This window comes from Marmota monax, unplaced genomic scaffold (genome assembly GCF_021218885.2).
Source record: "Marmota monax isolate L192 unplaced genomic scaffold, Marmota_monax_Labrador192_F-V1.1 WCK01_AAM20220418_F8-fsc00036, whole genome shotgun sequence".
In the NCBI taxonomy this organism is placed as follows: domain Eukaryota; kingdom Metazoa; phylum Chordata; class Mammalia; order Rodentia; family Sciuridae; genus Marmota; species Marmota monax.
The window spans coordinates 2,133,532-2,161,139 of NW_026694491.1; the positions used below are offsets into that span (position 1 = coordinate 2,133,532).

At 41.0% G+C, this 27,608-nt stretch overlaps 1 long non-coding RNA gene across 1 annotated transcript in view; it reads left to right on the forward strand.

Annotated features, from left to right (window-relative positions):
- Window positions 1-17,948, forward strand: part of LOC124075754 (uncharacterized) — an 87,886-nt gene extending 69,938 nt beyond the window's left edge. The window contains exons 4-5 of the long non-coding RNA XR_006846147.2: window positions 15,528-15,614; window positions 16,888-17,948. This is a non-coding gene — a long non-coding RNA (uncharacterized LOC124075754). The remainder of the gene's footprint in view (window positions 1-15,527; window positions 15,615-16,887) is intronic.
- Window positions 17,949-27,608: the final 9,660 nt, after the last annotated feature.

Below are 27,608 nucleotides of genomic sequence, written 5' to 3' on the forward strand. Positions count from 1 at the left end.
CTTTCTTCCCCTTTAAATCTCTGGGCCTGTAGAGAATACTTGTTCCAGCCCAGGGCAGTGTGGAGTTCTGTATGAGTCAGAAGAGCTTCCATTCTGAGCTGAAATGAAGCAATCTTGAGGAGCACAAATCCATAGCATGAGGGGGATCTAGCTGCTTTACAGAATGCCTGGGGACCAATCGCTGGGACTGAGCACATTGCTCGTGCCACTCCCAGTTGCAGTTGAATTGATTCCTAGATCAGCAATTGCCTTTCTGCAGAAAGTCCTCTATCTGCAGTGACCTTGTGTAGGTACCAGGGTCCAGTGGAACCCCCTCTAATTCTGAGTAGTTCACGAGGAGCCATGACTCCTCGGTCCTCAGCATCCCGCCTTGGTCCATGGAAGGGCTATTTGGTTTAGCCAGATGTGTTGTCAAGGCTGATGGGAACATGGGAGGGAACACTCCTTTTCCCGTGAGCCCCCAACTAGCTGTTATGTAGTTACCACATTCAATCCAAGGGCACTGGGAAAAGCTTTACCCTGGTCCCTTAGGGGTGACATATGTTGCTCATAGCCTGGTATGTCTGGTCTTCTCTTTCCCTCCCTGCCCCTCTCCTTCCTTTTGCAGAGACTGCTTTGAATGCTACCATTTAAAATGTCCTGGAAAGCTGCACTTATTTACTTTATTTATAATGACTTTCATCTTAACCAGCTGGGGGAAGTTGTAAAATAGTCAAACCAGTGGTGGATCAATCTTTAACGTTTTTTTTTTTTTAATGTTAAAGTAAGGAAAATGATGACAATTTTAAGGCTTTATTAGGAGGAAATGATCCACAGGGCTGGTGGACAGCTGAAGGTCACAAATCAGGTGCTGCCTTTGGCTCAAGGATTCAGAGTCGTGTAGGCAACGGGAAGTGTGCTCCTCCTGAGTTTTATGAGAGTCCGAGTTTGGGAATTTATCAATGTGTGCCTGGGATTTGGTGGAATGAGCTTCTTCACCCTTCTCATAAAAACAAACCTGTGTCTGATTAAAGCTGGCTGGCCTTCCTTCCTTAGATACGGAAATTAATTCATTTTGAGTTTGGAAAGGGGATATCACATCTTTGTCTGGCTTAACTGATAAATAGCTTCATTTGCATGTGGGGATCGTGTTTATTCCGTACCTGGTAAAAGAACAATGACTTTGACATTGAATTTGCATATTTTCCATCACTAATGTTTGGAGAGCCTCTTTGAAAGTATTTTTAGATTCTGTATATACTCTCTCCTCTTGTATTTTTCTCAGAGATCCTTCTTTGTGTCTAGTCAGGATGGGTTCAGGCATGTCGAGGCAACAAAACCACTTCAAAACCTTTGATGCTGGGCATGGTGGCATGCATTTATAATCCAGCGACTCAGGTGTTTAAGGCAGGAAGATTTAAGTTCAAGATCAACCTTGGCAACTTAGAAAGACCCTGTTTCAAAATAAAATACAAAAGGAGCTGGGATGTAGCTCAGTGGTAAAGCCTCACTGGGTACAATTCCCAGTACCAGGGGTGGGGGAAATCTCAGTAGCATAATACAATGAAGGCTTATTTAAGTCTTATGCTACATGCCCATCATGTTCCACATGGCTGTGCTTGATGGCATTTTCTCTCCGAGACCCCCCCGCCCCATCTAGAACAAGGGAAGGTAATTTTTTTTTTCTGTAAAGAGTCAGATAGTAAATATTCTTGGCTCTATTGACCATAGGTTACAGCTACTCAACTGTGCTGATATAGTTTGAAAACTACCACATAGTGTGAAGGAATGATCATGATTGTGTTCCAATAAAACTTTATTTACAAACCTGGCAGTGGGTTGGATTTGTCTGCTGTGGTTTGCTCACCCTGTGGTGGGGAGGAGGAATGTGGTGAGTATTGCATAGATTCTTTAAGGTTCAACTTCCTCTTATATTCCATTAGCCACAGTGAGCCATGTGGCCATGCCTGACTTCATGGAGGTTCAGAAGGCCCTCATTTGTAGGAGAACTGGAAAAATGGGTGAACAGGCACCAACGATGACATATCCTTTTCCTTCTTTTAGAGAAGTTCAGCATTTCTAGACTAGCACATCTTCCAAAAACATCTAGCAACTGCAATCTAAAGAATGTTTTACAACTCAATTGCTTTGATGGAAGCCAACTTTAAGAGATGTAGAGCATCTAATTTCCTGTTGTCATTCTAAGTATTAAGTTATATGACTTTTTTTTTTCTTTAAGCTGCCAAGGTTCTGTTTGACTTCTTGCACCAATCTGTTGTGGCTAAATTAATCCATCTAACTCATTCCCAGGTGTTTAGATTTCTGGTTAGACTTCTGAAACCAGACAGTTGACAATATCCTTTATTCCTTCAGCTATTAAAAAAAAGCATGTACATATAGCTATGGAAGTCCTGAGCTCTCTCACCATTTGCTGGGGTAGGACTGGGCCTAGGTTTTGTAGACCACCTCGGCCTGTGTGACCCCTTTCTGTGTCCCCAGGCAAGGTGCAGAGCCAGAGTCTCCACCCCGCAGGGTCTGTAGAGCTTCCCTTGTCTTCTAGCATCCCCAGCATTATCTCTAAGCTTTACAAATGAGGAGACATCATTTCTTCCAGGAGAGGGCACTATGAACCAAGTCTTGAATGTTCAACTAGAGGCACAAATTAAGGATTAATGAAACCCATATTCAAACCCTGAAACTATAGCACCTGTCATAAAACACAAACCAAAACACCACACTAGGAATGTACTCTATAAAAAAAGAAATGCAATTTATTAACAACTTGTACATTCCAGAAGGTACAAAGTGCTTTGTTAAATCAAGCAAACATTTTTAGTGGATGTTTTGCTTCTTTTCTTACAAACTCAGGCTTTCTGAACCAAAGCCTGAGCTCAGTCTGGGCTGCTTTGGCGAGGTTCTTGGGATCTTGGGGGCCAGGGCCACAAGTTTGGTGCTGTTGAAAACAGAATGATTTGCCTCTTTAAGGCATCTTCTCTGATAGGAAAGTGAGTAACACTTCAGAATACAGAATACAAAATACAGGAAGACAATATAATGAACTGCAATGGTTCCTTAAGTGCTAAAATGGAAGATGCCAGATGTTCATAATATCGGGAATTTTTGAGCATGTAACTTGGAGGTTATAAATGATTTGGTCACACCCACCTTCTCAGTTCATTTGTACCAAAGTATCTCTTGCTCTGTGGTGTGCTCTTAAGAGAACAATCCACCCTCACCCTTTTTATTTTTTGCAGCAAATAGAAATTTGCTGCAAAACTTTCTCCTTGAATCCTGACTGTGACTATTAGGTTTCTGTACTTGTTCTGCCTCAATTTTATTGCCTATAAAATAGGCATAATTATAGTGCCTGTCTCTGAGGATGTCATGATTTCTTTTTCTTTTTTCCCCTCTGTATCTCACAAGTTTGCAAACTGTTTTAACCTCCCTTGTACTTTTTCCCCACATTGCTGCTAGATAACTCTCTCTGGAATAAATTTACTCTCAAGAAGATTAGTTATCAATCAAACATAAGATATTAAGGATATTAATGGCAATTTTATGGTGGTATTCTTCTCTTGGGTTGGGGAATTCACTTTCTTTTCCCAATTAATCTTTTCATTATCATACAAAGTACCCAATATATTCTTTTTCTGTGTGTGTGGTACTGGGGATTGAACCCAGGGCCTTGTGCATGCGAAGCAAGCACACTACCAACTGAGCTATATCCCCAGCCCCTCCCCCCCAATATATTCTTCCTGTTTAGTAAACCCTCCATACGATTTATTTATTGATTGATTTAGTTGTCAATGGATCTTTATTTATTTATTTATATGTGGTGCTGAGAATCGAACTCTGGGCTTCACGCATGCTAGGCCTCCCAGCCCTCCATATGATTTTTTTTCATGGAATGATGTCCTTTGGAGTTTTATTCCCTTTGTACAAGTACATTTCTGGATTAAGTCATGTCATGTCAAAAAGATACTACTAATGATCACACTAATAATAATTGACTACTCCCCATGTTCCAGGACTGACATTTTGCTATATGATTCTCATCAGACATTTAGGCTGCATCTCCATTTTACAGATGAGGAAACTGAGCGTTAGAGAAGTTAAGAAATTTGGTACAAGTCATACTGCCCCTGGTATGTTGACTTCAGTACTACATTAGATTTTCCTAAAAGGTGTTGCTCTGGTGAGATTCTGAATATACAAAAGGACAAAGGCTGGACCATATATAAAAATAGAACTCTGATTCACAATCTATACAAACCAGCCCAGGAAACAGATTTGGTATTTACAGGAAGCAGCCCAGGAAGCTAGCCTGCTATCTCTGAGTCAGACTGTGCAGGAAGTCAGATCGCTATCTCTAGCAACCAATCCAGGAAGACAAACACTGTAGCAATTGGCCCCAAAAGGCCAAGGATTGATTAATCACTGACAGCTTCACTCATTTTTGTTCCTATTTCCAATTTAAGACCAATCAGGGAAAGCCAAGTGTACATCCTGTTCTAGTTCTGATCTGGAATGTCTCCCAAAGACCTTGGTTCATGGCTGGTGGCTCTTTGGGAGATGGTGGTACCACTGGAGGAAGTAGGTCATGGGGGAGGTGTGTCCTTGAAGGGTGTATCTAGTCCATGGCCCCTTTCCCTCCCGCACCCCTTGCTTGCTTGCCACCATGAGGTGAGAAGTTTTGTTCCATCAGATACTCTTTGCCATGATGTTCTGCCTCACCACAAGCCCACAGCAATGGGACCAAGTGACTATGAACTGAAATCCCTGAAATCATGATCCAAAGTAAATCTTTCCTTCTGTAAGTTGTTTTCCTCAGGTATTTTGTCACAGTGAAGGACAGCTGACTAACACACACTCCTAACCAGTCATGTAGGATATCCTGCCGCCAACTTCCCCAGGCCAACAAACCTCCAATTGACATACCTGAAGGCTTTCTTTTTCTCCACTATAATGCATTCCCATTCCTCTGCCTGCCTTTGAGTCTCTGCCAAATACAAGTGACAGTGGCTGACTCTCTTGCTATATAACAAGCACTGAAGAAAGAGCCTTTGTGTGTTCTCATTTAATTGGTCTTCATTTATTTCCACACTGGTCACCATGCATTTTCTCTGGACTATGTCGATTCTCTTTCTTGTCCCACACCAGCTGCTTTCCATGCACTCGTGTTTGACAAGTATTTTCTTTTTTTTTCCTCCTTATTATTCAGGTTGACATCCCAACTACAGAGAATTCTGTCTCTCTGTCTGAAATTGCACACACTGGAGATTCATAGTGCTGTGACTTCATCAATTGATCAATCGTATTTCTATAGCTTCAGCTATTTCTGTTCCAATTTGCTATTGTCATGACCTGTCCACTGGTTTTCTCAAATGTCCACTTTGGTCATTGGGTAATGCCTTCACTTCTGCAGCTGGAGAGAGGATTTTGAGACATTTGACAAGCATTTTTAGGAAAGAAAACAACGTCAGTCCTGAGCACTACAGAGCTCCCCAACAGCTCAGAATTCTTCTGTCTCATGGCTGCTTCTTGTGTCACATGACCAAAGTCTGTTCCTTTGGTCTTTTTAGAAATTGCCATGGGTTAAAAACAGTCCAGCTGAGCTGTTGCTCACTCTTGGATTTTCAGGTCCCACTAATTCAAATATCTTCAAATACTATGAAGTGAAAAATGAACTAGTGCAAATCCGGGCAGGTAACACCTCAGCTCAAAATTGTGGATTTGGTCCTAAATGGCTTCATATGTCAAGATATCCACTCTTCACTCTGACAGTGCAGAGCTGTTTCCACAGTGTGTACCACTTCATGGACACTTATTGTGTGTCAGGAATTGTGTTAGGGACTAAGGAAACAGACATAAGAGCCTTGGTCCCTATGTCGAGTCATAGACCATATACATAAAATACAGCAGACAACACAAGATCTCACATTCTGAGTGTGGAATCCCTCTTGCTGGCACCAGTAACGGTTGGGTCTCATCTAGTCCTCGCACTTGTCACAGTGCAGTACAAATGAAAGAACGTTTTTGTTCACCCCACTGAACTGCAATCCCTCAGGTGACCCTCATCTACCTGATAGGTTGCCAACACCTCAGCAGGTTCCTGGTTCATAGTGGACAGGTTGACAGTATAGCTCTCTGCTCCAAGAAAAGCAAGGTCAAGTCCTGGCTCTTCTACATTTTAATTATGAGAACTAGAGCAAGTTGATCTTTCTAAGGTTCTGTGTTTTCTTCTGTAAAATTGGGAGAATAATAATTTTGGTAATCCACTCCACCTCAGATCATTTCCACACCATGGGCACATATTAAATACTCAATAAATATCTTCTGCTCTAACTATAAATTCAATTGCCTTGAAATTCCAGTGGCACAGATGATACATACTTCACAGTTGAGAGGAAGGAAGGATTGCTGGAGCATATCCTGAAAGTTGGGTGTTATTCTGGGGTGGAAGCCAAGTGAATCCGTTCCAATGTTATGTGGCACAAGAGCAAGTGATAATGTTATGCTGTACTTCTGAACAGCACATGCTAAAATAAAACATCTCGCTAATGATAGGGGCAGGAAGAACATGAATTCATGTCTTAAAGTAAGAATGGAAACATTTGGGAACTCCTGGTTTGCACAGAGAATGTTGGCAATCACCTTTCCATAGACATGTGGTAGAAATCTGATTTTTTTTTTTTACAATTGCTTCAGAAAAATGATCTTGGTCATGAGAGAGTTGAATAAGGGAAGTCAATAATTTCTAAGGAGGAGAAGAATTTCATCGAGTATACTTCATAGTGGAGAAAACGGGGAGGGGGCTCTAAGTTTAAATGCTCCCATTTCACATATCGATGCTGTGAATCCCAATTTCCCCTAGTGAGGCTAAAGTCTGTTGAGAGAATTGAATGAGATAGCAAACGTGAAATTACCAGCACGAAACCACATATTTTTTGAAAACTGGAAATATTCTGAAATGAATTTCCATTTTCATTCTCCTAGTGATAGTAACATTTGGGAATTGTACAGGAGACTGGAATAGTTATCCCAAGATGGGGAATGAGTGTGCATAAAAAATTCATGCAGAAATAGTGTGGTGGAGACTGCTGATTATCCTCCAAATCCATTCTCCTTTTCTTCAATTGTAACAGAATCCCTCATTTTATATGAGCCATGGCTGCTTGGAATGACAATGACATTTTCCAGCCTCCTTTGAGGGAGGCGAGGCCGTGTGGATAACTGGCCGTAGAGGAAGTGAAATGTGTAAACCACCAGATATTTCCTTGAGGAGAGATGATGAGCTCTTTTCCTTTTCCTCTTCGGATGTCTGGAATGTTGATTTCATGGCTGGAACTGCACAGAGCAGTCATTGGGACCCCAAGACACAGGTCTCATTTGAGGATGGAGAAGCTTGGGTCCTGATGGCTCTGGAGCTACCATGTCAGCACTGGACTGTGCTAGCTATGGAGGCAGAATAATTTCTATCTTTCCAAATCCACTGTTGTTTGGTCCTCAGGAAACAGTTTCCTTACAGGAAACACTGAATACTATTTTTTTTTTAAATTTAGGACAGATGAGGCTGGACACCCGAAGAATTAGCAGGAAGCAGGTTTACTGGCTACAGGATCCAGAGGGGCTATCACCTATAAATTCTCTGGACCATGAGTCTAGAAAGTCCTTGAACTTTATACCCAGTTAGGTGGGGGAGGGGGGGAGCTTGAGATTTACATTTTTGCAGGAGTCTACATAAAAGTAATTTTTTCTTTGAGTTCTCAGAAAGTGCTTTTTGTCTCATTTTTTAGAATAGTCAGAGGATTTACCACAAAAGCAGGAGTAACATCATCAAGTCCGTGGTTAAACTTGGTTTTTGCAAGAGAGAACAACAGGAAATAGAAAGTTCTAACCACACTGAGCTCTTTTGCAGAAATCTTTGCTGATATTCTCTTAACAAGAACAATTATGGTGAGGGTCTCTAGAGAAGCTTAAGATGCATTGGTGGAGGAGGGGGGTGCCACTACAATTTAACTATTGATACAGGCATTGAAAGACATGACTTTAAAGGGAACATTTTTTTAATATTTATTTTTTAGTTGTTGTTGGACACAATACCTTTATTTCACTTATTTATTTTTATGTGGTGCTGAGGATCGAACCCAGGGTCTCACATGTGGAAGGCGATAGCTCTACCACTGAGCCACAACCCCAGCCCTAAAGGGAACATTTTAAAAGACAAACTCAAGGCCCAAAAAGAATGTGAGTTCCTCACAAGAATTCATTTTAAAGAATGCCAGTCCATCAAGTTAAGGAAGGAAAACCAGCCCACTAGGTCCCAGTAAGAAGGCTGGCCAAGTCAAAGTTTTGATTTCATGTTATTCATTAATGAAAAAAAAAACATAGATAGTGTTGGTATGTGTAAATTGTATTTCAGCCTTTTATATTGATTCGGCCATGGCAGTCTGGAATTGCTAAGAATCCTGATAATAGTGGTGATAGAACAATGGTGCTTCTCTTTACGCTGGGTTTTTGGATAACTTGTGGACAAGTAAAAAAAAAATCATATCTGTGTATTTGATTTTTGTACTAACAAATCAGGACTATGCCCACCATATAATCATATCTTCTTGCTGATAGTTCAGTCATTTTTAATGATTTGATGATTCAACGACAATTGCCAATAATGAATCTGCTGAAAAAGGAATCAGAAAAATAATTCCATTGACAGTAGATTGAAAAAAACAACAAACCAGAAAACATACCAACCCTCACTCCCGTGCCCCCCAGGAGTAAATTTAACCAAAGAGGTGAAAAATACCTACAACAAAAATTACAGAACTTAGAATAAATAAATAAAAGGAGACACTAGAAGATGAAAGACCTCCCATGTGCATGAACAGGCAGAATCAATATTGTTCAAGGGCCCATCTTGCCAAAAATGCTCTACAGATCCAGTTCAGCTTCCAAAAAAATACCAATGACATTCCTTGCAGAAAGAGAAAAAAAATTTCTAAAATTCATATGGAAGAACAAAAGATCCAGAATAGCCAAAGCCATTCTGAGCAAAAGGAGCGATGCATCACAATACCCAATGTCAAATTATGCTACACAGCTATAGTAACTGTACTGGTACTGGCATTAAAACAGACACGTGGACTAGTGGAAAAGAATAGAAGTCCCAGAGACAAACCTATTCAGATGCAGTCATCTGATCCTTGACAAAGATGCCAAAAACATACACCAGAGAAAAGAAAGACTTTTTAACAACTGGTGCTGGGAAAATTGGAGAGCTATATGTAGAAGAATGAAACCAGTTTCCTCTCTCTCTCCTGCACAAACATTGTTTCAAAGTTCAGAAACTTCAAAACTGTTAGAAGAAAACATAGGGGTCAACACTCCCACCTATAGGCACAGACAACAACTTCCTCAGTAGGACCCCTAAAGCTCAGGAAATAATACCAATAATTAATAAATGGGATGACATCAAATTAAAAAGCTCCTGCATAGCAAAGGAAACAAGAGCAAGAAGAGAGTCTACAGAATGGGAGAAAATCTTTGCCAGCTCCTCTACTGGCAGAGGATTAATATTCAGAATGTATAAAGAACTTTAAGAACTTAACATCAAAAACAAACAAACAAAAAACCCTCAAAATTAATAACCCAATTAATACATGGATAAAAAAACATTACAGACATTTTTTTTTTCAAAAGCAGAAGTACAAATGGCCAATGAATGTTTAAAAGATGTTCAACATCTTTAGCAGTCAGGCAGACACAAATCAAAACCACACTGAAATTTCATCTCACACTAGTAAAAATGGCAGTCATCAAGAATACAAATAATTTATCACAATTTATCATATCTCTGTATACAAGATATGTTGATAAATTGTGGTATAAATGTGTATTAAGAATTTTAATGTTGGGCTGGGGTTGTGGCTCATCGATAGAGTGCTTGCCTAGCACGTGCAAGGCCCTGGGTTCAATCCTCAGCACCACGTAAAAATAAACAAATAAAAATATTGAGTCCAACTACAACTAAAAAATAAATTAAAAAAGAATTGTAATGCAAATAATAATAATAATAATAATAATAAAACTCATGTAAAAATAATAAATAAAAATTAAAAAAGAATACAAATAATAATAAATGCTAGAGGAGATATGAAGATAAAGGAACATGTTTACATGGTTAGTAGGACTGTAAATTAGTATAACTACTATGGAAATCAGTATGGAGGCTCCTCAAAAGACTCCACATGAAACCACCATATGACCCAGCTAAACCATGTCTCAGTATTTGCTCTGAAGAATTAAAGTCATCTTACTACAGTGATACATGCATAGCCACATTTATAGGAACACAATTCAAAATAGTCCAACTATAGAACCAGCCTGGGTATCCATCAATAGATGAATGGATAAAGAAAATATGATATATATATATATATATATATATATATATATATCTCCAAAAATGTTTTATTCACTCATAAAGAAAAATTAAATTATGTCATTTGCAGGAAAATGGATGGAATTAGAGATTATCATGTTAAGTAAAATAAGTCAAACTCAGAAAGTTAAATGTCATATGTTTTCTCTCATATGAAGAAGATAGAAAGAAAAAAGGAAAAGAAAGGTTGGTGGGTGGGTCTCCTAAAAACCAAAGGGGAGATCATTAGAGAAAAGAGACCAAGGGGTAAAGATGGGGATGGAGGGGAGAAGTGCTGGGGAGTGACACCTGCCAAATTATACTGTTATATTGAGTGCATTTATGAATAAGTAACAGTAAACTCCATTTGGTATGTACAACTATAATGCACCAAGAAAAAAATGAGGGGAAAGAAAGAATATAAGTCATGATAAATGTGAGGGTGTGGGAAAAAGAACACTTTTACACTGTTGGTTGGAATGTAAATTAGTATAGCCACCATGGAAATCAGTATGGAGGTTCCGCAAAAGACTAGGCGTGGAGACATCATAGGACCCAGCTCCACCACACCTCAGTATTTATCCTAAGGAATTAAAGTCATCATACTACAGTGATATGCACATACCCATGTTTAGAGTTCACAGTGGCCAAGTTATGTCACCAGGCTGGGTGTCTGTCAACAGATGACTCGATAGAGAAAATGTGGTCTATATACACAATGGAGTTTCACCTCCTCAAAAAGAAGAATGAAATTGTGTCATCTGCAGGAAAATGGATGGAACCAGAGACCATCATATTAAGCAAACTAAGTCAGATTCAGAAAGTTAAGGGTTCTGTGTTTTCTCTCATACGTGGAGGCTAGAGAGAAAAAAGGAAAACAAAGAGGGTGGATCTCAGGAAATTAGAAGGGAGACCAGTAGGATAGACAGAAGAAGAGGGCCAGGGGAGGGAGCAGCGGAGGAAAAGAGGAAGTACTGAGGAATGAAATTGGTCCAGTTGTGTTACATGAATGTGAGCATATGTCGCACTGAATTCCACTATTATGTATAATTATCATGCACAAAAAAAGACAACTGGTGTAAAAACTGGCCCCTCCCCATTCTTTCATGTTTACCTTCCGTCCACAGTGCAGTTGCTCCCTCACCTTCCAGGGAATGGGCCCATTTTAACTGCAGTACCAGAAAGTATGAGATGTCCTGTGTGGAGGGTAAGGTCATTGGGTTTGTGCTAAGTGGTCTTTTTTCCTGGTGTATCTCTTGGCCACCTCTGAATAGGAAAAGCCAAGAGAAGTTTTTCAAGCAGTTGGTGGGGCCAGTTCTGCTTCCCACTTCCTCTATGAAGGCTTTCCCCATGCTGCAGCTGTAAGTAGTTAAAAATGGCCTCAAAAGCTATAGTTGGTACCACTCCACTTGCCTTTTAACTTTGTATTTTGTGTTTGCAAAGTGTACATTAATGACTTCCTCTTTCTTCATCATAGCCATTTCTGTGTCTTGCTTAGAGTCGGCAAGCATCTAACAAGTGCTTGTTAATTTTTTTACTCCGTGTCTACGTGTTGGGTATTGGGGCAGAGTGGGCTTAGTTGTACCCTTTCAAACGTATGAATTAATCCTAAATTTATGGTAAGTCTTTTAAACTTTGAAAGTTGACTTGTTACAAATGTGACTTGCAAATAACTCTCTAACTCAGTGAGGCAAGTGGTTGATAAAAGCTTGGCCAGTAAATTCCAGTGATTTTTTAAATTTTTTTCTTGTGCTGGGGATTGAATGCAGGACTTTGTGCATGTGAGACAAGCACTCTACTGACTGAGCTATATCCCCAGCCCAAATTCCACTGATTTTTAAAAAGCACTAACCGAAGATGATTGAATTATCAGTATTTCTGAATTTATGGTAAATTAGTATCACTGTGCTTTGCAAGGTTCCTCATTATTTATTCTTTTAAACCCCATATCCACTTCCATTCCTTTTTAACATTTATACTAATGTTTACTGTGTATCTTTTCTTTGCATTTACAATATATAATAATAAAAATAACATACAGAACATACTATGTGCCAGACTCTGTTCTAAGTCCTTTATGTAAATTTATGTGTTTATTATTCATTTAATTCTCATTACAACCTTATGAGTCAATAATCCTTATTATACCCATTTAATGGATGAAAGAACTGCGGCATAGAAAGATTAAGTAACTTGTCTATGGTCATACAGCTATTAAGCAACCAAGTTGGGATTTGAAACGGAAAGTTGGAGTTGGAATCCATACTCTTAGTCACCGACCATACCACCGAAATGTGTATTGTGCTTTGTGTGTATGCATTTTTAATTTCTGCAGATAGAATTGTGTAAATAGTACTGAACTTGGTATCATTTTGCTTCTTTGCCTTTAGAAGCTCCCATGTTGCTCTGTCTGCTTAGGAGCCATTCTTCTGATTGCTGTACCCCAGGGTGAACATTGATTGAATTTTGCCTGTCTGCTCTCCCAGGGATGATACTCCAATTTCCTGCCTCCACAAATAATGCTGCAGTGAACACCCTCCCTCCGGACCTTCAAGAGAATCTCCTTGGGATATAAACCATGCTTTTGTTTCATGAATGCACCTCTATGAAACAGAAGCTAGTAAATTTGGAGCCCTTTTCTGGAAAAGTTACTTATGCCCTTGCAATCATGTCTCAGGCACAGTTTTGTGCCTCAAGGAAAACATGTATTCGTATGTATGAAATCAGAATCCCTTTATGTACTATCCACTTTTTAAATGTTTATTTAAGCCACTCATGTGCTGGGGTGTATTGGAGGGCTGACAGGAGGATGGCTAAGTTTTCTTTGCTCTCGAATAGGAAAGTGATAAAGATCTGGACTTGGATTTGGACATGGGTGCAGAAAACAGATGTGTTGCTTGCACCTCTACGAACAGGGGCAAGTTTCTTGAACCCTATAAAGTTCAATTTTCTCATATTTTAAATAGGGGTAATTGGTGGTGGTTGTGAGAATTAAATGAGATAGTATATGCAGAGAGCTTACCCCAGATCCTGACATAAAATAAGTGCTCACAAAGGTGGGAAAACCCCTGTCCTTGAGAAACTCCTAGCAGAGGAGGAGAGGGATGCTCATCCAGATATCACTAGGAAGTGTATAAGGACCATGACAGCAACATTGGCAAAGCAGCACAGTGCACAGAGGAAATGACATTAAATGAAAATCAATACAGTCATGTGTTGCATAACAATGTATCCATCAACAACGGACTGTGCATTCAATGATGGTCCCATAAGATTATAATGGAGCTGGTGACATTGTAGCCATTATGACACAGTAGTATGAAGCACTCACTACTCACGTGTTTGTGGTGGGACTGGTGCTAACAAGCCCAGGGTGCTGCTGATTATAAAAAAGCATAGCACGTACAATTATGTGCAGTACGTAATACTTGACTATGATAACAAATGGCTATGTGACTAGTTCATGCTACAACTAGACTATACTTTGTTATCCTTATTAGAGTGTACTCCTTCTACTTATTAAAATAAAATGTGTTGTAAAACAGTGTGCTGGGTTACACCAGCAGCAGCCTCATACATCTTGTGATTACTGTTTCTCTTGATGGCATCATTTTCTCTTGTGCTTGATTTAATCTTGTGTTGTTTTGCTCATTGTGGCTCTAAAAGCAATAAGCGATACCAACACCTATGCACCACACAGCCAGGTGTGTAGCAGGCTATGCCACCTGGGTTTGTGTAAATGCACTCTGTGATGTCAAGGATGCGATTGCTTAATGATGCTTTTATCAGAACGTATCCTCATTGTTGAGTGATGAAGGATTGTAGTTGCCTACCTTGTTAGAGATGCTGTCTACTGGTTATTTTGTTTTATTCTGGTCCTCTAAGGTGTGTTCACTACTTCTATTTGATGGCATTAGAAACCAAGGCTCAATGTCAACTTGCCATTCAAAGTCACTTTGCTAGTTGTGGTTTTTGTGGATTTGAATCCCTGCCTGGCTGGCTCCAAAGCCTAGTTTGTTTCAAAGACACTGAAGAGGAGCTGGGGTATTTGATCTGCAACATCAAGGATGAGCAGATGGATTGAATATGCAGACATTTTCCTTGGCACCTTAGCTTTGGCATCTTTTTAAAGAATCCAGTGATGAAGATTCATTATGGTCACAGGTTCGACACTTGGAGCACATTGGCAGTGTCATATCTGCCATCAGAAAGGAGCACATAGACATCAACTTATGGAAAGTCAGATTTTACTCTTAAAATTCCCTTAAAATAAAGTATTAGCTCTGTGTCTGTCCTGTGATGTGCATGCAGCTTCTATCTTCAAGCTTGTAGTCACTTTTCCCTGCGGAGTGGCATAGATTGCTGCTTCTTTGGACCACAGTGCCTCTTCCGTTTCTGTAATTGTTTTGTGTATGGTGTGGTGTTGAATAAGAATTGCATTGCTTTAATAACCACAGTCAAATTGGTGAGGCCAGGTGTCTGTACCAGAAACATGAGGGTCACTGCCTGGTGGAAAGGCAAGGGGCTGAGGTGGGCTTCACGCTTGTGATCTGCTCTTTGGGGCTGTGGGAAGGTCACTCGCTCACATGCTTAACCTATTTAAGATGTGGCATTAGTGTAAAAGTAGAGAGATGGTAGTTCACATGGGTATTTTGTTAAAAGAGGATTTTAAGGGAAATAGAGATATATTTGAAAAGGGCCCAGATGGAGGAAGACTGTGATGAATTGGACAAAGAGTTTGGGCTCCGTCATCTAGGGTGACAGGTGCATGTATTTGCATATGCCAGACCTGAGGATTTCTATATGATGAGAAAATTGTAGGTAGCCTACAGAGGGATTATGTATAGTCTGGACTGGAAGGAGGGTTCAAGACTGGAGTGTAGGAGACCAGTTGGAGGTGGTGACAAGAGTCAGAAGATAGTCAGTGGAAGTCTAGAACAATGATGGCGGTGAAGAGAAGTTGGCACAGCATAGAGATGCTGGGAAGGACCAGCGAGGCTGCGTGAGTCAAGGAGGCGCTGGGAGCAACGACATGGGTGTCGCACCAACTCCAATGGAAACGCAGGCTTGCCTCTCCCTCTGCGCCCCTCGCCCCTCACTCTGTGCTTTTCCTGTCTTGATCCATAAGGTAGGAACTTCTGCCTTTGGAGGAATGGAAGACTCGTGAGGAAAACTTGTCCTTCTTCTGTCCCTACTGCGCTGAGAGGAAAGTCAGGTTTGTGAAAGCCCAGCCCCTCTGGTTCTGTCTCCCAGCAGCCCATGTCCATTCCCTGTCCCTCCATATCATGAACTCGGCAGGACTGCTCAGACCTGTAGTGCAGGTCAGTCCTGTGACAGATCAATGCAAGCTCTTCCAGGGAGACTGGAAATACAGTTGATCATTTCAGCTCCGTACATCTGGGTCTATCTTGTCAAAAGGCCTGGAACCTTTAAGGGAAGAGATGTGATTAATTAGCAGCGTCCCTTAAATCCTAACATTTATGTCAAGGTAAAAATCCTAATTCGGGGATTCTTTGAAATCTTCTTCCTTCCTCCTTTCTTTTTCAAAAATTTTATCAAACCCAGTGACCTCTGTGTGTTTGGCTAAAATTAAATGTTTTTGCCCTTTTCTCTTAAATAGCTATGGGTGGCCATAATTCAGCAGGTAGGGCTATAATCAGCCCTGATAGGCACGTTCCTATAAATATATTATACTTCTATACAGTGAACACATTTGAATCCCAGGGGCTATAAAGAACTCTGCCATATATGTATGGTCATTTCTCAGTATCTGCAGAAGTTTGGTTTCCTCTTTGATACCAAAATCCATGGATACTTAAGTACCTTATATAAAGTGGCATAGTATTTGCATAGACCCTACAAATATCTTCCAGTAGACTTTAAATCCTCTATAAATTACTTACAATTCCCAATACAACATAAACAACACATAAATAGTTGCTATAATATATTGGTTAGGGGAATAATGACAAGAAAAATGTCTGTACATGTTCAGTACAGATGCAATTATTTTTTAATATTTTCCATCTGTGATTGGTTGAATCCATGGATGCAGAACCTATAGACAGGACTGGTTGTATATGGGCATGTGAGTGCATTATACACAGCCACCACAGGCACACATACTACTGTATGCAAGCACAAATATCATGTGCAAACATACACATCACACACACACAAGCTGTGAACACATACCCACATCACATGTATGGATGCACAACATACACACCCAAATGTCATAAACAGGCAACACACATGAAGACACACATTGTGTGTTGCCGAAGTCTGGCTGGGCTCCCAGCAGCGTGTATACCCCAGCAATCTCCCATGCACACAAAACATGTGAACACTCCCCTCAAACACACACACCACAAGTGCATACCCACATATACATATCACACAAACTACGAAAGAACCCGTGTAAAAGCTTCCTAACCAATTCTTTCTCATTCTCTCTCCTTTTCTCTTTAATCCTGGAGTCTATATAGGACTATACCAAGCACACGCACAGACTCAGAGCAAACCTCTGGACTCCTTGAAAAAAACAACTGCCAAGAACCTGGGAAGCCCAGCCTTTGTGCACAGCCCCCCCGACGCCTGTGCCTACTCTCCCGCCCCCAGGAACACACTCGGACAAAGAAGCACCTGCGCCCAGGCCAGACATCTTTATTTCCTTTTGCCTTTGATTAAGCCTCACAATAAAACGGCACACCAAGGGGCACGACATTACTGTGTCATTAAAGTGAGCATGTCACAAGTGAGTGTTGCTGAACCGAGATGCTTCGGAGGTTTTTATTTGCACTGAATCTTTGAGGCCAGCAGATGGAAAAAAATGACTGTGGCCAGAGCTCATGGAGGTAGGCTTCGTCTGAGAGGCAGCCTGCACAGGCTGTCCTGACCTCTGACCTGCTTTCCCTAGAAAAGGTACGTGAGTTAAAGTGTTAGATGCATAATCATAAACATAAACATAAACAGGACCCACAGAATGAAGCGCACACACACATGCACACACACACGCACACAAACTTATGCATGCACACAGGTATTTCTACTTGAGTGCTTTTTAAAGTCAAAATTGGTGTGTGAACCGCAGTTTGTTCTAAGGGACTCTTTGAATGTGTATCATTTAGCGAATCTGGAGCAGACCAAGTGTTTTTGCTGAAAATGGCCATTGCTCATAGCAGAGACACCATCCTCCTGTTAATGTCATTAGCAAGCAGAACGGCAGTGCCTACAAAGCTCAGAGCAGAGAAATGATACCCGGGGGAACCACACAGTGCCAAATAAATGTGAGGTGATTGACTATTTTCATCAGTACCTCCGCAGCGGGGTTGGAGCCCATTTATAAGGGGCTGCCTTGGGCCCACGGGGAAGGGGACAATCAGACGATCCTGTTGCAGTTCCTATTGTCCTCAAAGACATCTCTTCTCCAGGAACAAAGCCCGGGGTCACACAGTTTGTCCTGAAGAAACTCCTGATAAATTTTGCTTTTTTTAAAAAAAGCCTCTTTTCTTTGATTAGAAGTAATAAAGGCTTTTCCTTCTAAATATCTGTCCTGACACATCAAAAGCCCGAGATGAAAAATTCATTGTCATTTGCAAAGAATAGTGTCTTTGTGACTTGTTATCTGTTGAACTGGATGTTATGAAGTGTCTTTGAGGGCCCTGACAGCAGCTAGAATATTTTGCCTCTTGTGGCAAATGCAGTTGAAAGCATAATGATCGGGTGTGGGCTGGGTTGACCAGAACCTTCTCCCAGAACAGCCAGACTGTCAGTGGGTTTTGTGTATGCACAAAACTCTCCATTTTTTATCCCATTTCAATGGATGGGACTGACATCAGATGATAAGCTTATTGAATGGATAAGATGGATTCTGGAAACTTCTGTCCTTTTCATCTGGTCTGGATTTACAAACAACTCTCTCCTGTTGTTCAACTTTCCAACATCAGAATTGTCGCTGGGGCTGTGATAGAAAATAATGGCATGACATTAGACAGCAGTGGTCTCCTCTCACTTCTAAGGGAACAGGTGACTTGCTAATTGGGATGAACCACATCGTACCCGAATTCGAAAAAGCTTTCAAATTATAGCAAATTTTGTTTTCAAAAACAAAAACTGGATAAGTTGAAAGAACATGATCTTGATCCAAAATTGATTTGATTTCAAAAAATCGTAATTCTGAGGGGGAATGGGAAGCTTTTGTCTGATGGGCTCAGAGCTTCAGTTTTGCAAGGTGAAAGGAATTCTGGGACTGGATGGTGGTGATAGTTGCATAACAACGTGAATGGATTCAATCCTGCCAAACCACACACCTAGAAATGGGTAAGACAATGAATTTTTGTTACATATATTTCACCAAGATTTAAAAAAATAATCAAAATTTATAATTTCTAGATAAACACTAGTGTTAGAATAAATGGGGTTTTTGTTTTTGTGTTTGTCCTGCCTTAAAAATATCTAGCACCCTAAATGTCCCGTCTCTTTCATCTTACAGTGATAGTCTGAACGAAGTCTCTAAAATTGGCTTGTTAATAATTGCTTGGTGGGTAAAGCACCACATATAAGCTTGTGCAATTTGCTAATGTGATCTTTTGTTTTAACCTGATGTAAACTATGGTGCTCTAACCGAATCTTTAAAGATTTAATTATGCAGGAAAATATTCTTAGCCTCTCTCATTCTAAGCCAGCTAGTTTGCTATTCATTTATCTTTTAAAATAAAACCTTTGGCTTCTTTTATCTTTCTTTTGCTACTTTACTCCATTATATGCCAAAATAGCCTCCCTCTTTCAGAAACATTTTATACCCTTTACATGTTGACTTTTCAAGGAGAACATCTGTTTTTTTTTTTCTTCTAATTGAGAATGCATTGGTAGTAGGGGAAAGAACAATGGATGTGGAGCAAGGAGACCTGGGTTTGAGCTCCAGCTTTGCAGATTGTTAGGTTATTCCTTGGAGCCTCTCAGTTTCCTCATCTGTAAAATGGAGGCAATAACTGCCTTTCCTATGAGTCTGCTGAGAAGTTCAAAAGAAATAATAAAAATGCAACTTACTGAGTGTTCACTAGGTGTTAAGATCTGTTCTGAGTAATTTATGGGTATCAGCTAATTGAACCCTCTTAATAGCATGGTGAGCTATTATGCCTATTTCAAAGGTGAGAAAACTGAAGCCAAGAGAGGTGGAGAAACATACCAAGGTCACAAAGCTGGTCAATGGTAGAGCTTGAATTTAAACCCAGGCAGTCTGATTGGGAAGGCTGTTTTGAGTTACAATGTCATCTTGCCACTGTACAGATGTGAAAGTGCAGGTTACTTTAAAGCATCATATGAAGTGGAATGAGCGAGCATGACTGACTTTTTCTAGATTTACTTTCCACGTAGAATGCGATGAATGTAGATTCTGTGTCTCTCTTCAATTCAGGGACTCTGATTGGCTGAGGATGCAAATAATTCGAAATCATCTCCTTCACAGACTTTATCATTCTTGCTGTACAAACAATGGCAAATGCAATTATATTCTTCATACTTGTGCTTCTAAACTGTAAACCCCAGGAGGCTGGGGACAATGGGTTGCTTGTTATTCATGATCTTTCCACAAGCAATGCCCAGCACATAACAGGTGTTTAGTGGTAACCAGATCTAACATTTATTGAGAGCTTATTGCTACATGCCTGTTACCAAGTACTTTACATGCATTGACTCATTTATTATTCACAGCTGTGCAATAGCAGGCTATGGTGATCACCATCTCCATTTTACAGATGAAGAAACTGAGGTTGAGCACACTTAGGTAGAGTGTCCGCGGCGGTGCAGTAGTAAACAGTGGGATCTGGATTGCAATCCAGAATGTCTGCCTCTGGAGACTTTGTTTCATTCCAGTTCCTCTTCTGTGAGAGCCGCTGAAACCCCAATTTTTTCTAATGTGGAATTGGAACTAGAAGTGAAACGGTGCTGTGAAGCCCCTCTCCAGCAGAACGTGTGATCTCGGCTTTCCAGGCAGGAGCCATATGTTGGAAAACAGTAGGAAGAGACTGCAGGCTGGGAAGTTGGTGACCCTTCTTATGATGTGGTGAAACATTTGTAAACTATTGCTCGCAACAGCCTTGGAAGTGAGACCCTATGTCCCCTGGGTCTGCCCCTCTGGGGGAAACGGTTGAAAAAGGTCAGAATAATGATGTGTATTGGTTGCTTCTTGACATTTTTAGCAAACTTCTGAGAGAAGAAAATTGGGCCAGATGAAAGGTAACTGAGCTGTGCTAAGGAAAGGTCTGCCTTCTGTTTGTGCCCTGCAGCCTAAATTGACTGGGGATCTGAAAATGCGAGGCCGTATGGGACTGAAAGAGCCAGTTCCTCCTGTACTCCAAAGAGCTGGAGGCGAGATGCAGAGCAAGCTCTTTTTTGGAGCCTCCAGATCTTTCATAGCTCTTGGACAAGTCATCTGTGGAATGGTCCAGAAATAGTGCTGGGGCTTGGGAAGCCATACCCACAGTTTCTATGTGCCAGCTACTGGCAAAAGTGCCTCCCCTGCTTCTTCTCATTGATGCTTCACAACTGCTCTGAGGTCAGTATTCTTACTCCCACTTTATGGATGCTGAGACTCAAGCTCAGAGAGGGTAAAGAATCTGTCCTCAGTCGTGCTGTGCTGTTTTATACTGTGGACCCGGGATTTGAACCCAGGCAGGATTGGCTCCCAAATCTAGGCTTTTCCCTTCTCCTGGAATTGAGCCATCTCTCCCAAGGTGGGGTGAGGACATGTTTCCATGTAAAACAGTCTCTTGGTGACCATGGGCTGAGGGGCTGTCCTCTCAGTTTTGTGAGCTCTGCAGAGAGGCTCAGGCTGTGTTAGCATATCGAGCTGCTCCCACGCCTGTCCAAGGTACAGGGGCCCCTCGCTGTGCCCAGAGCTGCTGAGGCGCATACACATCGCCGTTCTTAGCATGTGCCAAGCCCCTCATGCTGAGCACAGCAAGACTCTGATGCCCGGATTTGCCAGGAGGGCAAGAGAGTATTTTTTCCTCAGGGGAAAAAAATCATTTTTATTGATACCTAGGAGAGAAACATTCCATTTTTATTCATAATTAAGGTGTTTATTTTCCATTTCGAGAAACACAACAGAAGAAAAATTAGATGGGAAGGGTCCAGCCAGATGGAGGCAAGCGAAATGAAACAAAGGAAGTCAGCCTTATTTCTACACTGTTAGGTCATAAAGGTGCATAAGTGAGCGTCTGTGGAATGGACATACACCTGTTTGCAGTGAACACTCATTATTCACGTGACTATGGGCCCATTTCTGTTCTAAGCCAGTGTCATGGATTATCTCATTCTGTCTTCATGCCACCATGAAACTGGCACTATTGTTACCCATTTTACAGACAAAGAAGCTGAGGTACAAGGGGTTCAAGCAGCCTCACTCAAGGTAACAGCTAATAACGGGTAATGTCAGAATAAACACAGGCGATACAGCTCTAGGACTTAGACTTTTAGCTGTTCATCATTGTGACAAAATTCCTCAGCACTCAATCAGAAGACAGCACTTATATACCTTTATAACTGTCAGATATTTTTATGCAATAACCTATTTAACCTCACAATACCACAGGGAGTTGTAATCTCCCATTTTGGAGATGAGGAAACTGAGGCCCAGAGAAGTTAAAAGACATTTAAGTACCAGAGTGCACATCTTTTGGACATTTTGCTTTTAAAGCACACCATCTGCCTCCATTTGTCCAGGCATAGATATGTGTCTGAAGAATATTTTAGGATATTATTATTATTATTTTTTTTTTTTTAATTTTTTATTGTGGGTTGTTCAAAACATTACAAATTTCTTGACATATCATATTCCACACTTTGATTCTAGTGGGTTATGAACTCCCACCTTCACCCCATACTTAGGATATTATTAACTAAATCAAGTATATGCATTGATTTTATATCTCATCATTTTAGTTTGCTCAAGAAATTTGCTGCCTCGGAATATTTACATTTATAACTCTGCTTCCTAGAAACAATAAAATAACCTCTTGATGTAGGTAATTAACAGAATCATAAAACATTCCCACAAATGGCATCTGCAGAAACAAGGTGAAATGAAGAGCTGTCATTTGAGCCAACCCCATTTTAAACTCATTTTAAAACATTTAACCAAAGGGAGATAAGCGAGAGATATGTCTCGTGGTTGCAGGATCATTTAACTAACAGCAGTGTGCTACCAAATTAAACCTTCCATTTAGAAACTCTGTGTGTGTGTGTGACACATGCACATGCATACACGTATGTGTAGGAGTGACTTTGCTTATATTAGCAAGTTGTATTAATAACTGGAAGAAGATTTTTCAAGGGTTTTACAGAAGTCAGCCTGTCCTCATTGTAAGAACATCACCCATCAGGGACTTCTGTGCCATAAAGAATACTTACAGTCTTCGGACCTTGGGCATCTCTCTCAACTTCTTTGGGCCTTTCTTTCTTAGTTTACAGCATGGTTGGCTGCAAACTTGTGAGAGAGGTAGACAAGTAAACAGATAAACTGCGATGATGTACTTTTAGTTGTGTTTCCAGAACATGCACCAACATTTCTTCCACAAAATAAGTAGTGTTAAGGATTGGTGAGGGTGGAGGGTCCATTTGGGTTGGTATGACCCGGAGATGGGGTAGCTTATAATAACAGGGCATTTCTCCAGGTTCTGGAGCCTGGAAGTTTAAGAGCAAAGTGCTGGTAGATTCAGCGTCTGGTGAGGGTCCTCTTCCTGGTTAACACATGGCTGACCTCTCCCTGCATTCTCACATAGCAGAAGGGGCGAGGGAGCTCTTTATCATTTACCTTTCTCGATTCTTTTACCTTTACCATAAATCCTTTATCTTTTACCACGAATACACTGGAATGTATTTTAGTATGAAGCTATTTCCATCGATTGGGCATTCATTTTTATTTTCCATGTGAATATCATGGTTTTAAAACTAGAGAGAGATGCAAGGCAAAGCATGTACCTACCCATCCTTTTTTCTTACAGACTTTCTTTCCTTAGTTGGTTTCATCTGTTTGTTCATCCACATAAACTTCAGAGCCATCTTGTCAAGGAATATGAAAACAAACACCTCTTCCCTAAAGTTGGAATTTGGATTGGGCATTGCACAAGTAATAGAAATAGATAAGGAGAAGAGATAACCTTGACAATATTTATCAGTTGGTAGCAGGATTGGCATCTGCACTTCTCACTCCATTTAAATGAAACTTTCTCTTCTGTAGGATGGTTTTAGTAAATGCCATTTTGTTCTATCTCAGACTGACCAATTGCCTCCGACTACTGTAAACACACAACACCATGGCAGGAAATTAATTAATTTTTTGAGCACTGATAAAATCAGGAGAGAAGGAAAACAACCCAGAGAGGGGACCTCTTAAGTTGAGAAGAAAAGTCTTCTTATGGACAGAAGGGTTGATCTATGGAAGGGTGCACCACCAAGACTGGCAGGGTCTGCCATTTTTCTACAGATTTCCAGGTAGAAAGAATGACAAGAAGACAGGAGAGTTTGGAGTGAGGGAACAGAGGACCCTCTCACAGAGCCTGTACCATCTGTCGGCCTGTTTTTCTATCTGGGTTTATTCTGTGTTTTTTTTCCCCTGAAAGCTGAAGATTGGAAGTGGCACAGGAGGACCAAGGTCCAAGGTGTCTCAGTATCTGTGTTTGATCATCAGGATGCTCCTCAATGAACTTACTTCAGAAGACTGGTGGGTTTTCAACAGGTGAATCTGTCCTTGAGGATGTCACTAGAAGAGGACATCAGGAAGTCAGAACAGGACATCAGTCAGTGCTCTTGAGTCAAGTGCTAGTTTTAGTCTCCAAAATTATAACCTTCCCTGTGTGGGGAAAACTGTACAACAGATAAACTGTTTCCTTAGCCATTATTTCGTTTCATAGACTTCTGTCCCTAACACCCTAATTCCTGGCCAACAACTTCTTGAGGTAGAGAAAGAGTCAGGGCAGGGCTTATTGCATTATTTTGCAAACAGAGAAATAAGTCAGAAAGGTCAATGACTTGCCTAGGTTCCAGGGAGAGGGGGTAAATACACTCAGCACCCAGGCCTGGCTGAGTGCGAAGCTCACACCCCTTCCTCTTCTGTGTATGGCACACCTGGCCAAGTCTCTCATCTCAAGACTCCAGACACTGTTCTGCTATGGAGAACAACACAAGTTGAAATCCATCATTCTCGTTTGTGTTAGTACCAAAAGGCAGCATTAAAAACCATTTGATATATAGTCATTTTAGTTCATTGTCTGAAATTAAAACTGCAAAGTAATTTCCTCTCTCAGTTTTAGGGGCAGCTTCTTGCTGTGACTAATATTAGTGGCTTTCAGTATTTTCATTGAAGCAGGGAATCTTGCAAATCGAGCAGTGACTCATTGCCAACGAGTGGCTAAATAATGCTGTGATGTGTCATCGTCGTCGGAGGGCTCAGGAAGTCTAGACATCCAAAATGGGTTGTTTTTCCCATAGGCTGAGCTCATCTTCCCTGGGCGATACAGTTCATGTCAGGTACCAGGAAGTCTGGCAGAGACTTCCTGGGGGAGAGCAAGTGGCTGGCTTGCTCTGTCATCCCCCATTACTTATCCTCAAGAGCAGAGGTCAGAGAACCACAGCCCCCCACTAGGACCCAGCACCTGTTTTTATAAACAAAGTGTGGTAAGAACACAGTTGGACTCCTTTGCTTACTGTTATCTGTGGTTGTTCCTCACTACAATTGCAGGATTGAGAATTGCTACAGGAAGTATATAGCTGGCAGAGTTGAAAATATTGATTATCTGGCAAATTTTATAGCAAAATTTCCCAAATGCTGTTCAAGACCCTTTGGCAAATGTAGTCATTAAATGACTGCCTTACAGTATGGAGATTCCTTAGAAAACTTGGAATGGAACCACCATTTGATCCAGCCATCCCACTCCTTGGTCTGTACTCAAAGGACTTAAAATCAGCACGCTACAGTGATGTTCAATGTTTGTAGCTGCTCAATTCACAATAGCTAAGCTGTGGAAACAGCCTAGATGCCCTTCAATAGATGAATGGATAAAGAAACTGTGGTATATATACATAATGGAATACTACTTAGCCTTAAAGAAGAATGATATTATCGTATTTATAGGTAAACAGATGGAGTTGGGAAATATCATGCTAAACGAAGTGAATCAATCCCAAAAAACCAAAGGCTGAATCTTTTCTCTGATAAGTGGATGCTGATCCATAACGGGGGGCAAGGGAAGAATGGAGGAAATTTGGATTGAGCAGAGGGGAGGGAGGGGGAGGAAATGGAGTATGTGTCAGGCAGAAGATGGTGGAATGAAATGGATATTATTACCCCTATGTATGGGTATGACTGCACGAATGGTGTGACTCTACACCATGTACAACCAGAGAAATGAAAAGTTGTGCTCCATTTGTGTAAAAAAAAATGAATTAATTAAAAAAATAAAAAGAGAGTAAAATGACTGCTTTAAGAAAGGATTGGTCAACCGAACATCAACTTTTTGGCAGAATTGGGACACAAGCAAGTGATCATAAAGGATGCAGCATAGAACATGTCAGGCAGATTAAAACCCTGGGACAGACTCAGGGGTTTTGATTTCTGCAGGTCTGTGTTTTCCTTGTGGGAGATTCTGTTCTTGGCAGGGTTCTCTCGAAGGATCTGTCTGGGCTTCAAGCTGCTCAATATGATTCCTCTCAATATGTTTGGGAACAATCTATCCTGCACTCCAAAAAGGGTTATTAGTAGTTTACCTTAATTACCAGAATTGTCTGCCAAGAAACGATACGAATATTTGCTAGTTTTAGCTTTTACGCGTATGGATGTTTCTGAAGTCATTAAAAGATTCCCTGTTTCTTCCATGGCTGAAGTGAGTGACAGAATGTGATTTAAATTTTAGTAATTGATTTATAAAGCTAGTCTCAGGACGTGCTGAACACCCTTTCAAATGGGAAGCTGGTCTCCAGAGGGGGACAGCCCCTGTCTAAAAGCAGCCATATGGGGTTCTTGAAATAGGCAACAACCATATCATATTTATTTTTTTCTGCCTTGTGGAAATATGTTCACCATCTAAAAAGCCTCTGGCTGAATGTACCCAAACATTTATTGCAACGAAGAAAGAACTGTTAACTGAATACAGGAATGAGAATAATGGTCCGGAGGCCCATACAGGGCCGTCGGAATTAAAATTCCAGCTCTGGCATGAATGCCTAGGCAGGAGGATTATCTCTTTTTACTTGAAGGGTAATTTAGCTGTCAGCATTTCCTTCTCACACTCCACTGTCCCTTTTCTATTTGACTTTTTAATTTCTTGCTATGAGTGAACCATCTGATTTTTTTTTTTCACAATTCATCTTTGTAGGGTTTAACCATTTTGCTTTGCTTGTATCTCATGGATACTTAGGTGCTTTGATGGCTGGTTTTATTTTTTTCCCCCCCAAGCTCAACGAACCCACTTAAGACAAATGTGAATACTCAAAAGAGGAATCAGAATCAAGGTGAGTTGCTCTGCCCTCAACCCCCACTGTCTTGTAGCTCTCATTACAAAACCCTTCATGAATCCAAGGAGACCAGGAGGCAGGAGCAGCGGCATATGGTGGATGAAATACCTCCAAAAGCAAGTGCCAAATGACCAGAACGCAAAACCATAAGCCTCAAACCCCACCTTCCAAAGTTTCTCTGATGGAAGTAACAAAAGAGCAAGCTCCCAACCTGCGGGACAGTGAGCTGACCGCAGAGGTCATTTAGAAAGGCAAACCTGAGTCCATTGTTCAAACACAGGGGCAGGACCGGCTGTGGCTATTGCATGGAGTGAGGGAAGGGGCAGAGAAACAGGTGGAGAACTGAATTCTGCAAATATTAGTAATTTTTAAAAATACAGGGTGTGAGCGTCTGAGAAGAGCTGTACAATGCTGAGCATCCGATCTAGGTGTGTAGGGAATGTGGCTCCGCTTTCCCGAGACTCTCAGACCCAGCTGGAGAAAGCCGGCTGGGGAATACCAGCTAGCGCTCGCTGCAAGGAAACTCAGAAAGAAATCTGTGGTACTTGTAGAGCCACCTGAGTATATGAAGTCTTAGGAGAATGCCCTCTTGAGATCAGGTCTGATGTATTATTGCCTGGATTAGCCTCATGGCATGAGTGGGCTCAGGTACCCTCTTCACTCCCTGGGGAATAACAGCTCAGGGTCTCAAGTC